At 48.4% G+C, this 12,876-nt stretch overlaps 1 long non-coding RNA gene across 1 annotated transcript in view; it reads left to right on the top strand.

Moving 5' to 3' along the window:
- Window positions 1-12,876, top strand: part of LOC138688286 (uncharacterized) — a 48,700-nt gene that overhangs the window by 12,391 nt on the left and 23,433 nt on the right. Inside the window, exon 3 of the long non-coding RNA XR_011327321.1 lies at window positions 6,269-6,370. This is a non-coding gene — a long non-coding RNA (uncharacterized lncRNA). The remainder of the gene's footprint in view (window positions 1-6,268; window positions 6,371-12,876) is intronic.

Consider the following 12,876-nt stretch of genomic DNA (forward strand, 5'->3'; position numbering starts at 1 on the left):
CTGACAGCATGGAAGCACCCAGCCAGGCCTGGCATCTCAGGCAGTGTTTAATGTCCAGCTTCCTCTTTGTGTCTAATGAAGGGGCCGGAGCCCTTTCTGGATCTCCTGGGGATGGGACACCTTGCTTTCACCCACTTGGAAATTAAAATGGCAACTGTAGGTGAGCCTTCTTTTTTCTATCTATGCAACATATCTGTATTCATGTAGCTTCTTTATTCATATCCTTGGCTCCCAGCACTAGGAGCAGTAACTTGTCCTTCAAAATGATAATAATCCCAAGCAAACCAAGCAAGCTCCCTCCAGAGACAACACTTGTCATTGCTTTGCCTTTGGCTTCGCGAAAGCTCTCTCGTATTTCTTCTCCTAAAGCATGTTAATGCTCCCGCGCCGATAGGTTGAGGGGTGAGGTCCCAGGGCAGGTTGGTCTGCGGTGTGGGCAAGGAGATGCCTGGAGCACAGCGCCCAGGGCAGCGCGAGACAGGAGCCGGCTGCTGCGAGAGGCTTTATAAATCCTCTGCGATGATGGTACCAGAACAGACCGGTGAGTTATTCTGGCTGCTCAGTACACTGCGAGATGCAGTCAGAGCTTAGGTGATGGGCAGAGACTGGCGTCCAAGAGAGGGATAATTGCTTTACTCCACACTCCTCTGGCACATGCCAAACTCAGGCCCCCAGAAAAGCCTCCGCGAACAGAGCTCACCTTTATCTGAAGCGCCCAGCAGCTGATAGCAAGCAGTAGATTTCTGCCTCTGCTTGCCAAAATGCCACTGGTCCTGGCTCAAGGCGCGTAGAAATTACTGCCATTTTGGGTGCCGCCGGGATTAGTCCTTGCGAAACGCCAGCTCAGCGCCGTCGGGCGATGCCTGGCCACCCGCCTACCCGGCAGGAGGCCGGGCCCGCCGGCCTGGCGGGCAGGGCAGCACCCCGAAAGCAAGCGGGGTGCCTGGGCCGTACGTGCCCCGCTGCTCCCCGGGGCACAGCCCCCCTCGTCCGCCCCGGACGCTCCGGGTCTGGCTGTCCGGCGCGGGAGAGGGCGCTGCGGGCCTGCGCTGCGCAGTCTGCCGGCTCCCGCCTGCCTGCCCGCCCGGCTGCCTTCGGAGTCTGGAGACAATGCGCCGGGCAAAGGAGACAATAACAGGCAGGAAACAGGCAGCGGGAGATTCACCTCCGAGCTGAGAGATTGCATTCCTTTGGAAGGGGAAAAACGGTGCTGGAAACGTGAGGCGAAACAGCCCGAAGAGGGGAGGGAACAGATCATGGCTGTCCACTTGGGGGGAAAAAAGGAGCCCGTGCATTACCAGATTGTCTTCATTGCAGAGGTCTCTTTGCCTTGAAGGGTGGTTTTGGTGAATTAACGTGCTTTTGAGTTCAGCTGCTGCTCACCAGAAAGGATGGTGGCGTTTGTTTCATACAATCAGATTTAGGTTTTTTTGCCCTTCCTGTTCTGTTTTGGTTGTGCCCGCAAAATATCCAGTCCTGAAGGTTGTCAGTAGGAAGGGATGTTAGAAATGGTCCAGATCTACGTTGGAAAAGGTGTATCATGTCACAGGCATTTGTTCTCTTCCCATTTCCATGGAAACATGCTAGCATGGACTAAAGTGGTGTCAGGCAGAGCAGCCTGGCCCTCCAGCCTGGCAGGACATAGTGGAGTCTCTCCAGGAGGAGCTGCTGGCAACAGCAAGCAGAAATGTGGCTTGGTCTCGTCAGGTTTGGGGAGATGAAGTAACCCGGTCCTTTAGAATAACAGCGTTTGCTGTATCGCATCAGAAACAACAGCCTGGACAAACATTTGACTCCCAACTTTCCCCTTCCCATCTTACCCTTCCACATCCCATTGCCCCGTCCAGTCCCGCTGAGAAAGCAGTGTACACCACAGGCTACAATTTTTAATTTCCTGGGGGGTGGAAGGGGTGGAGAGCACATCTTACAGCAGCTGACAGGCTTTTTTGTTCTGCATCAGTCCTTTTATTAACCCCCTGCTAGATCATTCACTCTCTCTGCTTAGCTGCCCCCGCTGCGTTAGTGATGAGAATGTTTGTAACAGCAGGTCTGCCTTGGGAGATTATGGGGATCCCGTGGACAGGGAGCAGTGGGTTGGTCGGTGTGTGCACACAGATTGCTAGCTGCAGCTTTGCCTCCATCTGCCCTCTCTGCTAGCCTAGATACCTTTTATTATCCCTGCAGCGACAGCAGTTGCGTGTCTGATCCCCCTCCAGCCACCCTGTATCTCCCCGTTGGCGGATTTGATGTCCCACCTGTGAAGGCGGTGGCAGGCAGGCTGCCGGGAGTCCGGCGGGAGGCGGCGTGTTGCGAACGGATAGGAAGAAGGTTAAGGCAAGAGCATCATCCGCTATCCTGCACTCTCCACCATCCTTCCGCTTCGCCTGGCCCCTTTTATTTATCGTACATCTTAGGCAAAAGCAAGTGTTTCCGCTCAACAATCTTGTCTGTTTCCCCTTCTGTATTTAGGGCCTCAGTTGCATAAAACATTTGTCCCAGACATGGGCCTGAAGAATTTACAGGAGCAATCTACATCTCTCTGGGCAGTTATTTCCTTTTCCTTTTGGATCAGACTGCTGTTGGTGGTTGATTATTCAAACAAATTAATTTGGGATGCACACACAAGTTCTAATTAGCTGCAATTATTCACTTATTTCCTCCCTGCTTCCCTCCCACATCGCTAGAAATTAAAAAATATCACCCTAACACAGAGTGCCCTGCAATAATTATCCCCAGGGCCAATCCTGAACCTCTCAATCTGCGATCAATACCTTCATCTGTCAGCCACGATTAATTAAATGGAATCCCACTTTCAGGGCTTTGATTCATATCACCCCAGAACAGCTTACTGGGTATTATAATCCAGACGTGATTCTAATACTGTCCTCAAGTGAAAGGGAGGGGCTGACTGATACATCAAAACCCAACTTCATTAAAAAGCCAAGTGATACGGGGACCCTCATTGTAAGGCAAGTGATAAGTAGGTGGGACCGTATTCTCCTCTAGAGCCTGTCTGCTTCATATGGGGAAATAACGCTGCTGAAATCAAAGATGGGAGCAAGGGTATTATTCTGTGTGAGGAAGGGAAGCAGAGTTAGGCCCAGCACGATCATTTTGTTGTCTGCACCATCTGTGTGGGTGTGTTCTGTTCTAGAGAGGCTTCTTTTTTTGGCCAGTGGTTGCAATTTTGGAATTTGGTATGGTTCTGGACACTAATTCAATATCCAAAGGCTGTTCTGACCTTCCTGCTTCTGGTCTGTGGTGGTCCAAGCCAGAACACCAGAGATGCTATAACAAAGCTCTTAAAAACAATGAAATTATTTTACTTGAGATTCTTCTGATGCTTTTAATAACCCTCCATTCTACACATAGAGTGGTAAGAGCAAAGAGGGATTTTAGGCCAAGCCATGCATTGGCAAAGCAGGGACTGGATCCAAGATTCATGACTCCCTCTCCTCTTCACTCTTCCTCAAACAGGAAAGGAGGTCAGATCTGAAAGGGGTGATTTGAATCTGTTCCAGGTCTTAAACCTGAGAGCCCATACCCTTTTTGCTGATGCTGACCATGTGTCTCAGCCAGACAGCATCCTCTTCTAGGATTTCTGCCTTCATATTCTTTTTTAACTCTGATTCACAGTCAGGCTCTCTCTTTCCTGGATGCCTGTTCCTTGCACCTTCACCCTCGGGACTTCAAAAGCCTCAGATCCAACATCTAGGACTCTAAGGGCAGCTGCTCTTACCCGCAAAGGGCAGGCAGCTCAGCAAATCTTCAGGCGATAAGAGGCAATGATTTCCAACTTCAAGCCACCTGGAATAAAGTGGAGCTGATGATGTTGCAGAGTCATGACCCCAGGACTGAGAACAGCAAATTTAACCATGCTCGAGCTCTCCAGCAGTCCTCAGTGTCCAGTTTCATCAGTGCAACTATATGGGGGTTTCCAGGACATCTTCCAAATGATGTGTTTTGTTTTCTGCCCTTGTAGGACAAATGACTTTAGAGCCATAATCAAAGGGGAAAAGGCAAGCTGTGTAGGTCAGCTCAGGATTTGTGCTGTGTGTGTTAGTGGAGAGCACAGTGTTTGTACAGCACAAGCAGGAGCTTGTTCCCAGTGCTGGAAATGTTACACTTGGCCTTCCCGGCAAAATTTTCACCTTGGCAGTACATAACGGAGGGAGGAAGCAGCAGGTATGTAAAACCTTCCACTCTGCCCCTGTCCCTATTCAGCAGGGGCTGGAGCCCAGAACCGCAGTAGTGTTGCTTGAGGGAGCTGCAGAGCTGACCACAGCCTGGAGAGGCATGCTTCACATAGCTGCTTGAATTTGAAAGTTCATTCCAGTTCAGTGAGGCAAGTGGTGCTTTCATGCTTGCTGTCTGCACAGAGTTCTACTATTTGAGCTGTACCAGCCTGCCAGTTTGCATCCAGAAATGATTAAAGCTGGAACATTTGCTAGGCAAATTTCGTAAGTTTGATAGGACATTCAATTAGGGAAGAGAAATGGTAGCTGGTCACCAATTCTGCCTCACTGACAGAGCTCACTGAGAATTTCACAGTGGCTTTGCAGGGAGGAAGAACCAAGATGTGAAACTTGCAAAATAGATAATTGGTTGGGATTTTGCTGCCTGGCTATTTCCAAAACCCCGTTCTCGCCTTTTGCTGAGGATCAGAATGATACCCAGGCTGTTACTTTATCTGCACTTTAAGCTTCAGCTTGTAAATAGCAAAATCTCTGTGATCACAATGATTTTAGGTACACGCAAGCCAAAAAATGCCAATTTCTCTGCTACCCACCTCAGAAAATTAAGTGGTGGGGTTTGTAATAGAGCAATAAAACACAGTGCATTTGTGGGTGAAAACTGTTAGCCTTAGGTTCATTGCAAGACAGAGGAACAAAGGCCACTTTGCTTTCATCAGCCACTTGAGAAGTACAGACCCCCCACCAAACTCACGGGGTGAAATGCTCTGCTGGTGGGTCTTTATTGCCAGTAGAAAATGAAAATTATACACAAAATATAGACAAGAAAATTCCTATCTCTGCATTTGAGTGCTGTGCTGGGTATGACATCACTGTTAGCCAATCAGCAAGCTCCCTTTGTGTCTGGCTTTCAAATAAAAGCCACTTCATCAGAGTAATTTGCAATAATAATTTATTCACCTTCTAGGAACGACACCACCTGACTCACTTAACAGCCGGAGAGAGCGAGTGTGCAAAGGTCTTAAGCCCTAGACGCTGTAGCTATGCCCCGAACGAATGCATCTCCAATACTGACTTGATAAAAGTTGCATTCAAGTTGCAGATAATATAAGTGATCTCTTGTGTTAATTAGTTACCCTATGGTCGAGCTCCCCTAAAGGTGCTCAGTGCTGCAGGCACCCAGAGCAGAAGATGGTCCCCGGGACAGCAGGAAAACGGGCTCTGGTAGCAAGGGTGGCACTGGGGCCACATAACAGGGCTCAGCAAACCTGGGCAGGGTGTGATGTGTTTCTCTTGCTCCTCAGGGGTGTATGGGGACAGGGTGCTGCTGGGAAGAATTTGGCCTTTCTGAATTTGGGGTTTGCCTGAATGAGGGGTAGGGAGCCCTGCACTGGAGGCACAGAGGGAGACTGAGGCACCAAAGTGTTGTGCGCAGTTCAGTTGCCTGGTGCTAAGCAGGGGAGGATCTGAACACACAGGAATGTCATGGGTCTGGCCTCTGGCAGTTGTGTCACACAGTTCAGCTCAGAGAAACCTTCTTTCCAGGCTGTGATATCTCAAAGCTCTTCTGTGACATCAAACATGGCATCCAGTCTTACATGCAATGAATAATAGCTCTGTGAACACATGTGCAAGGTTCAGGGACCCAGCACGGAGATGCTGAGGAGCGAGGACAGATCACACTAAAAAGAGAAGCAGAGGCTGTAGATCTCTCCCTGAATCACAAGAAAATGTTGCTTAGAGCAAAGTCCCACAGTAGTCTGGGGCTGAGTAAGCCTATTGTGCAGGAGATGTGGGGGCTGCTTGTCCCACATCTCTCTAGGAGGAGTTCACCATACCACTATGTTATGTGGGAGGCTCTTTCAAAGCCATCTTAGCCAGAGCGGTGCTGTATAACTGCTTGTGAAGAGCATATAGGATGTATGTTTTGCAGGTGTAAATTCCCCTAATCAGGCTCTGCGCAGAAAATGCTGGATTTAGAAGCAGAGCACAGAGGCATTGAACAGAGACAAAAACATAAAGACAACCAAAATAAGAGATCACTTCCACCCTGAATAATTTGTTTTATTTTACAGTCAGAGAAAGCAGCAGAGCTGGGAACAGCAAGCAGATGCCCTGAGTCAGACCAAGGAACTCCAGACAGACACACCAATATAACCATCAGCACACTGAAACAGGTAATGGAGATCTCAATTGAAAATGCAGCTAGGTTAAAAAAACCAACAGTTGTTAGGTGGCAGAGCAAAGTGGGTATTCTCATAGTGTGCGGGCAGCAGCCCTGCTCTCTGGCTGAGTTGTCAGAATTGCTGCCTCAGGGTCACCAGAGTGTCTGGACAGCCTTTGGAGATTTTGAAATTAAAAAACCCAAATCCAAATAATTCAACCAATGGAGTTAATTTGCTCTGTAAATCCTTCTGCAAGTGCGTTCAAGTAGGCTTACCGTCAGGGGTTTTTCCAGTAGTTTACCCTCGCCCCGTGTGCCGCATTGATCCTGGAAAGCAGGACAGCTAGCTCCACATGATGAATAACCTACCTCTCAGCTGTTCCTTAATGAAGTGTTTAGCCAGCAGTCCATACTGTGCTGATGGGGTCTATTATGATTCAGCTTGGAGGAGCTGCTTGAGGAGGTACAACCTTGTTAGCTTCTTGGAAGGCTACCAAGGACCAGATCCTGTGCCTGTATGGCTGTTGGAGCTGTGGGGAGTACGAGGAGCCACAAGCAGTGTAAATGAGGGTTAGAGGTGAATATATACTCCTCTGGGGTTCCCAGGTAAATCTACTCTAGATATGCTCTACTTGGATGTATTGCCCTCTGTGTGATAGCAAGCCTGAGGGGCCCTAAATGTCTTCAGTAGGAGTGGGAGGCACATGGCCCCTTTCTGAATCCAGGCTTTCCAGATTTGCCATTCCAGTCCCTCACTGGGGGTGAGATGTTTCCTTGGGTGTTTCCAGGACCATCTGTAGCAACCAGGAGACCCTGGCTGCAGCCCACCCATGGGTGCAGCAGACCAGCAATGAGGTGTGTATCCCTGTTGATGTGCTGTGAGGGACCCTCACACTGGCCCAGAACAGTGCTGCGAGAAGCAGTCACACTGATTTGGTGACTACAGGGACTTATGAACACTGGAGATGCCCTTCCAACTGCAAAGCAGGCCCTAGCCCATACTCCCATACTTTAAAGCAGCACTGGGGGCTTCAGGAAGTGTTTTACTGTTTGGATTTCACCCATTTATTTGGTTGGCTTGCACTCATCCTGTCTAAAACAGTGATCCGGGCTGGAGAAGCAAAGCAGAGGTAACTGGGGAGAGATGAGGGCTGTGGTACTGCACCCAGCTCATGTCTGTACGACCCTTTTAAGTGTTGTTTATTGATTTACTTTGAAACTACATCCTTGGCCTCAAATGAGTGCAATCAAAGGTGACAGAACTCCAGAGCAGAAGAGTTTATAACAGATTTTCTAAGAATTGCTTGTCATATTTGAAGGGAAAATGGAAGGGTGACATAAACACACAAAGCCTGGGGATAATGGCTATTACTGTGCAGAGACCGTAGTGTCGGAGTCTGGAGTGATCTGATGAAGTCTTGTAGTGGAAATTTGGACAAAGCTGTGCTTTGCAGGCTCGATTCTCTTTGTAAATGAAGCTGCATAAAAAAACTTCTGAATTGCTGGGGAAGGTAGGCAGACAGTCTGGAGGGACCAGGACACCTTGTCCTGACTGTAATTCTGCATTTCATGGAGCCTGGCTTTCAGATAATCTCTGCTACTCACCCCCTGGAACCAGCTCTCTTAACTTTGCCTATGGGGTTTGTGCCAGAAAGAGATGTTAACGCTGTTCACCCCATCATGCCGCTGCAGAGTACCTGTCAGTCAGCAAGGGACATTTTCTGAGAAGTTTACCTTTACTGGCTTGCAAGGCTGGGAGGGAGACAAATCACTTTTTGGCATGGTTCGTTTATGAATCAGGGCCATATAATATCTGGCTTCCATCAGGGTTTGTGTACCTTAACCCTAAAAGGGGTTTGCTTTTGTTGTGCACATGCAGACAGAAACAGAATAATGTCTAGACCACTTAAGGGTTAAGTGTCTCACCTGCTCTTCTCCACTGACTTGGCCAGGCATTTCCAGATTGTAAGACATCTGACTCGTTATTATCCTCAGATTAGGCAGCAGCAAAGTTGCTTAAACCTGTTTTAAGTGCCAGAATAGGTCCTCTTAATACATCCCTTTTGTTCTTGAGACCACTGGTTGTCCCACTGGTCCGTTCCCAGCCCCCGCCCCTGCCTGGGTCTTGCTGGACTTGCTAAGAGCCTCTCTGCGGCTGGAAATGGATCCTCTTTTTTTTCAGAATCTCTTTGTTGTCTTGAGCTCTCAGGGTGACTGTCTAACGCCTGCAAAAACCCCACATCCCTCTGTAGATTGCATGAATCCCTTCCTGACAAATGAGAGGCTATTGCCAGTGACAAGTTAACCTGGACATTCTCTGCATGCTGCCTTATGCCAGCGCTCTCAGATAAATGGGCGATTTGAAGCAGCGTCTGGCCAGCTGACTGTGTAATCTAGGGTCAATTGTGACTTTCAGGATCCCACTGCTCCTGCCCCTGCACATCAGAAACATGAGCTCTGTCTCTTCAAGCGCCTGGGTAGCAACTGAGCAATGCTGGGTAGGCTCAGTTTCCCGGCACAACTCCCTGCCAGCTGCAGCTGTGTGGTTGTCTTTTCCAATCTACGCCTACCAACAAGGTGTTTTGCCCTCTCTTTGGGTTTGGTGGTGACCTTGTAGCTGTCTCTGGGGGGGCTTCACTGCCTTTTCTTGCAATATAGCTGCCAAAAGCTCAGATGAGAATACAGCCCCTAACCGCTGGGAGGTTTCTCTTCTCCACGGGGAAGCTCTGCCCTCCAGGTGAGGTCTCTGTAGCTGCAAGAGCCAGGTCTGGGCCCACACTCCCAGGTGGCTCCAGGGAAACTGAGGCAGAAATTCACCCTTGGAGACCCAGCAGCTTCCCAAGCCCTTTCTAGATGCCTTATCAGTAGCAGGTATGACACATTTGGCTCCAAGGAACAGATCAGCCGGTGGAAGTATGTTTATTCCCCTCTGCTCACGGAATAGGACAGGGTTGCCCCCGCAGTGATATATCTGAGGCTGTACCTGTCCTGCTTGACAACCTCCAAGTACTGCCAGCTACTTCACCTGCTCCATCCTTGGCTATTCGCCCAGCCCTCCTCTTTTGCTCCGCTGCATTCCCTCTCTGGGTGACCTTATTTACAAATTTTGCATATATAATCTCCTGCTGATGACTCACAGAGTGATCACTTTCCTCCTAGCCTGTCCTGCACTGTCCAAATTAATTTGCAGTCTGTCTTTCTGACAGCACTTCCTGGACACTCACCTACTGGCTTCAGCTCAACACAATCAAAGCGGAGTTTTAAATCTTGTGCTTGCTCTTCCCTGCCACCTTTCTTGATGTGTCTTTCTTATCATCTGCTCAACCCCTTGGTCCTCTTTGACTTGACATCTCTCTAAATACCCATATCTGGGCCTTGCTGAAGACTAGCCAGTTCTTCCTGAAGGATATCTCTAAGATCCAACTCCTCCTCCCTGTCTACCCAGCTGAAATCCCTTTGGGATGCCCAGGTTTACTGAGCAATCAGATTTCTGCTACACTTACCAGTTCTGCCTGGCATACCACACACCCTTATCATTGGGATTTTCACTGGAAACTTCTGACAGTGCAATCTTAAAGGTTCCTGCAGAGCATGTCTCACCACTCCTGTAATCATCTCCCTCACATGAGCTGTAAAGTGTATGTGTCTTCTGCAGATGGCCTGTTCTTCTGGCCTTGCTCCATCTAACCATCTGATAAAAATTTCCACTACAGAGATACTGAGTCCTGCCTGTCTGCCAGCCATGCCAGTTCCAACATGCCACTGCATGTTTCTCCCAGGTTACTCTCTCTGCAGTGGAGGAGCAACCTGTAAACACTAACAAAGCATTTTCTCCTTCTTCCAGATCCCTCCTAAAAATTACTGTGCTATACTGCCTACTGACAGCAATGTATTTGATGCCCGCAGCTGCTACCCAGCATCTGCCTTCATGCCTGTTAGTGCTCTTTCGCCTGCGTACGGTGTCTTTGTGGCCTCTAAGCGTGTCCTTGGGATGTACGTACACTTCTGAGCGTGGGACTGTCCCTCTGTGGCATTCTTGAAGTGTGCTCAGCAAGATGAGACCATTATACAGCCTATAATGAGGGAGGAAAGCCTAAATTATTAAGTCTGCTCATTTTGGTTTCTGGGAGCAGTGAACACGAGATTGGGTTTAGGGCTTGCAAATCTTCTATGTAAGCTTCCATTTCCCAGGCACATTGCTGTTGTGTTGCCTCTGTCACATGTAGCAACTCTGGCTCTCCTCCCACAGATTATCTGGCCATGTAAATGACCTAAGACAGATACACTGTCATTTTCTCATGCTGTGATTTTACTTACACCCCCCTGTGGTACATGACAATAAAATTACCCCTCTTGTTCCTTTCCCACAGACAATCTTGCAGGCTTGTCAGTCAGCATCACGTGCGCAGTCCTCCATCAATTGCTTTTGGGACCTAGGGGGTGATTTGGGAAGGATCTGTTGTGCTGTAATTCACCTCTGTTTGCCTTTAGGAGAAGGATTCTGGTTTCCATGCTGTTTCCTCTTGTGCCTGCGTGGCTCTTTGATCACAATTTGACTCCTCAGGCCTTCAGAATTAAAGCTACCTTGTAAGATTTGCCCATAGTCCTAGTAACATGTTGTTTCCTGACAAGCTCCAGACTTTACTTGCTCCCGACTCGTGATTAACTTAAAATTAACTTAAATTAGCTATTTCTGATGGACTTTGTGATTCTGCTGTTGCCCCAGACTTTCTGTTTCTTACCTGAACTTAAGTGCTATTTGGGTCTAAAATACTCCTCACCTTCTCTGTCGCTGTCATCTGACCTTCCACATTTTCACTTTAAAATAAGGAAGATTTCAATATTGAATCCACTTCTCTTTCTCTCATTTTTGTCCCCACTGACCCTCCTGCACAATGTACAACCCGACCTGCACCAGTAACTCGAGTGGAGAGCCTGCAAGAGCCTGCTGCGCTCACCAGCACTTGTTAACAAGGTTCTTGTCTTGAAAACACAAGCAACAGAGCTGTGACATGCCAGCAAGGTCTATGTCAAATAAAACCCTTACACTTTCTCATCTTCCTCCCCAAAAGACTTTTTACATACATTGAAGTGTACACTGTCGAGGCTGAGTTTGAGCTGGTCAAGCCAGGATCAGATTTGCTTCCAGGCAGGAAGCTTTTTAATCAAATATTTCTCTTCTTCCCGCTTACTATGCAGTGTGTGCTTCTGACACCAGGGGAACCAGGAGTAGGACGTCAGAGTTGGCTGCCAGCTGCAAGCCAATGGCCATGTTCTTCTTCCCAGAGCAGACCCTAATGGTGAGACGCTCCCTGCTTTTGAGCAATGCCAGTGGGGTGTGGAACTGCTCCAGGAATCCTCGTCTATAGGAAAACCATGCATCATGCAAGTGATGGGGTCAGCGAGTGGTTGTGGATAGCAGTTACTGAGCATTTCAATAAGCTTTGTAGATATGTTCAGCCTTGAGGAGGGTTTTTTAGAAAAAAGATAAGCAAGGAGGAAGACAGGGCAATTTCCAGCCCTTGGGCAGTGGATGACTTCTGTAGGGACAGACTTTTTTTGAGTGGGCTCAAATCCACTGTGCAGAGGCCATGTCTAGATCAGGTAACTTTTTAGAGGCCTGAAAGGGCTGAGCAGCTAAGCATACCCTCTGGAGAGAGGGAAGGGAGAGCAGCCAACGAAGGCTGAGGAAGACAGATTGTCCAAAGTATTGTTCGAAGAAGTTCAATGTACCCTGACCTGCAGAGGAGGGTAGGCTTTGTGAAGGACCGGTGTGCTAACATGCTTTTACTTTGAAGCTCTTTCTCTCAGAATATACCAGATTTGCTTTATGAATACTGTGTGACCACTACATACCGTACCAAGCAAGTAGAACCACCATGAGGTCTTGGGAATTGGGTCTAACAGAAGTAATGGCTTGTAGATTAAAATTAGAAGATGATGCACTTCTCAAGAGTGGAGGGCTTAGAGGAGAAGGTGTCTGTCTGTGCAAAAAGCTTCCTGACCACAGGACACAGCTCTCTCCTTGCACTGTCTGCCCCAAAGAATTGGTCATTCAGGTTTATTTTCCCACCTGGGTGTACACGGTCAGTGTGAATGCTGGAGCTTGGTGTTCTGCTCCCTTCCTGCATCTCCTGCTCTCTGGCAGAGGGGAAAAAGCACTGAGGGAGGAGTACACCAAGCTTGCCCTAAAAGCAGTAACTAAGTAAGATTGCTGTCAGCAGCTTTCAGACTGAGACCTCCAGCCAGTCGTGTTGGCATGTAAAAGGAGTGATTACCCATGCTTTGACTTTGGAACCAGAGCATCCAGATGAGGTCTTTATTCAGGAGCAAACTCACAGACCTTTGCAGGGAGCTGTTGAACTCTCTTCATCCATCCCAGGTCTGGCAGATGGATCAAAGCCCACTCTGCCATCCCCTGCATGCTGAAGAAATGAAGCGCAAGTTCATCTTGCTTTTAACTTGGTGTTCTGCCTCCACATTCACGCAGGAAATTGCTTCCATTTTTCTGTAGTATTT

This window comes from Haliaeetus albicilla, chromosome 12, assembly GCF_947461875.1.
Source record: "Haliaeetus albicilla chromosome 12, bHalAlb1.1, whole genome shotgun sequence".
Lineage (NCBI taxonomy): Eukaryota > Metazoa > Chordata > Aves > Accipitriformes > Accipitridae > Haliaeetus > Haliaeetus albicilla.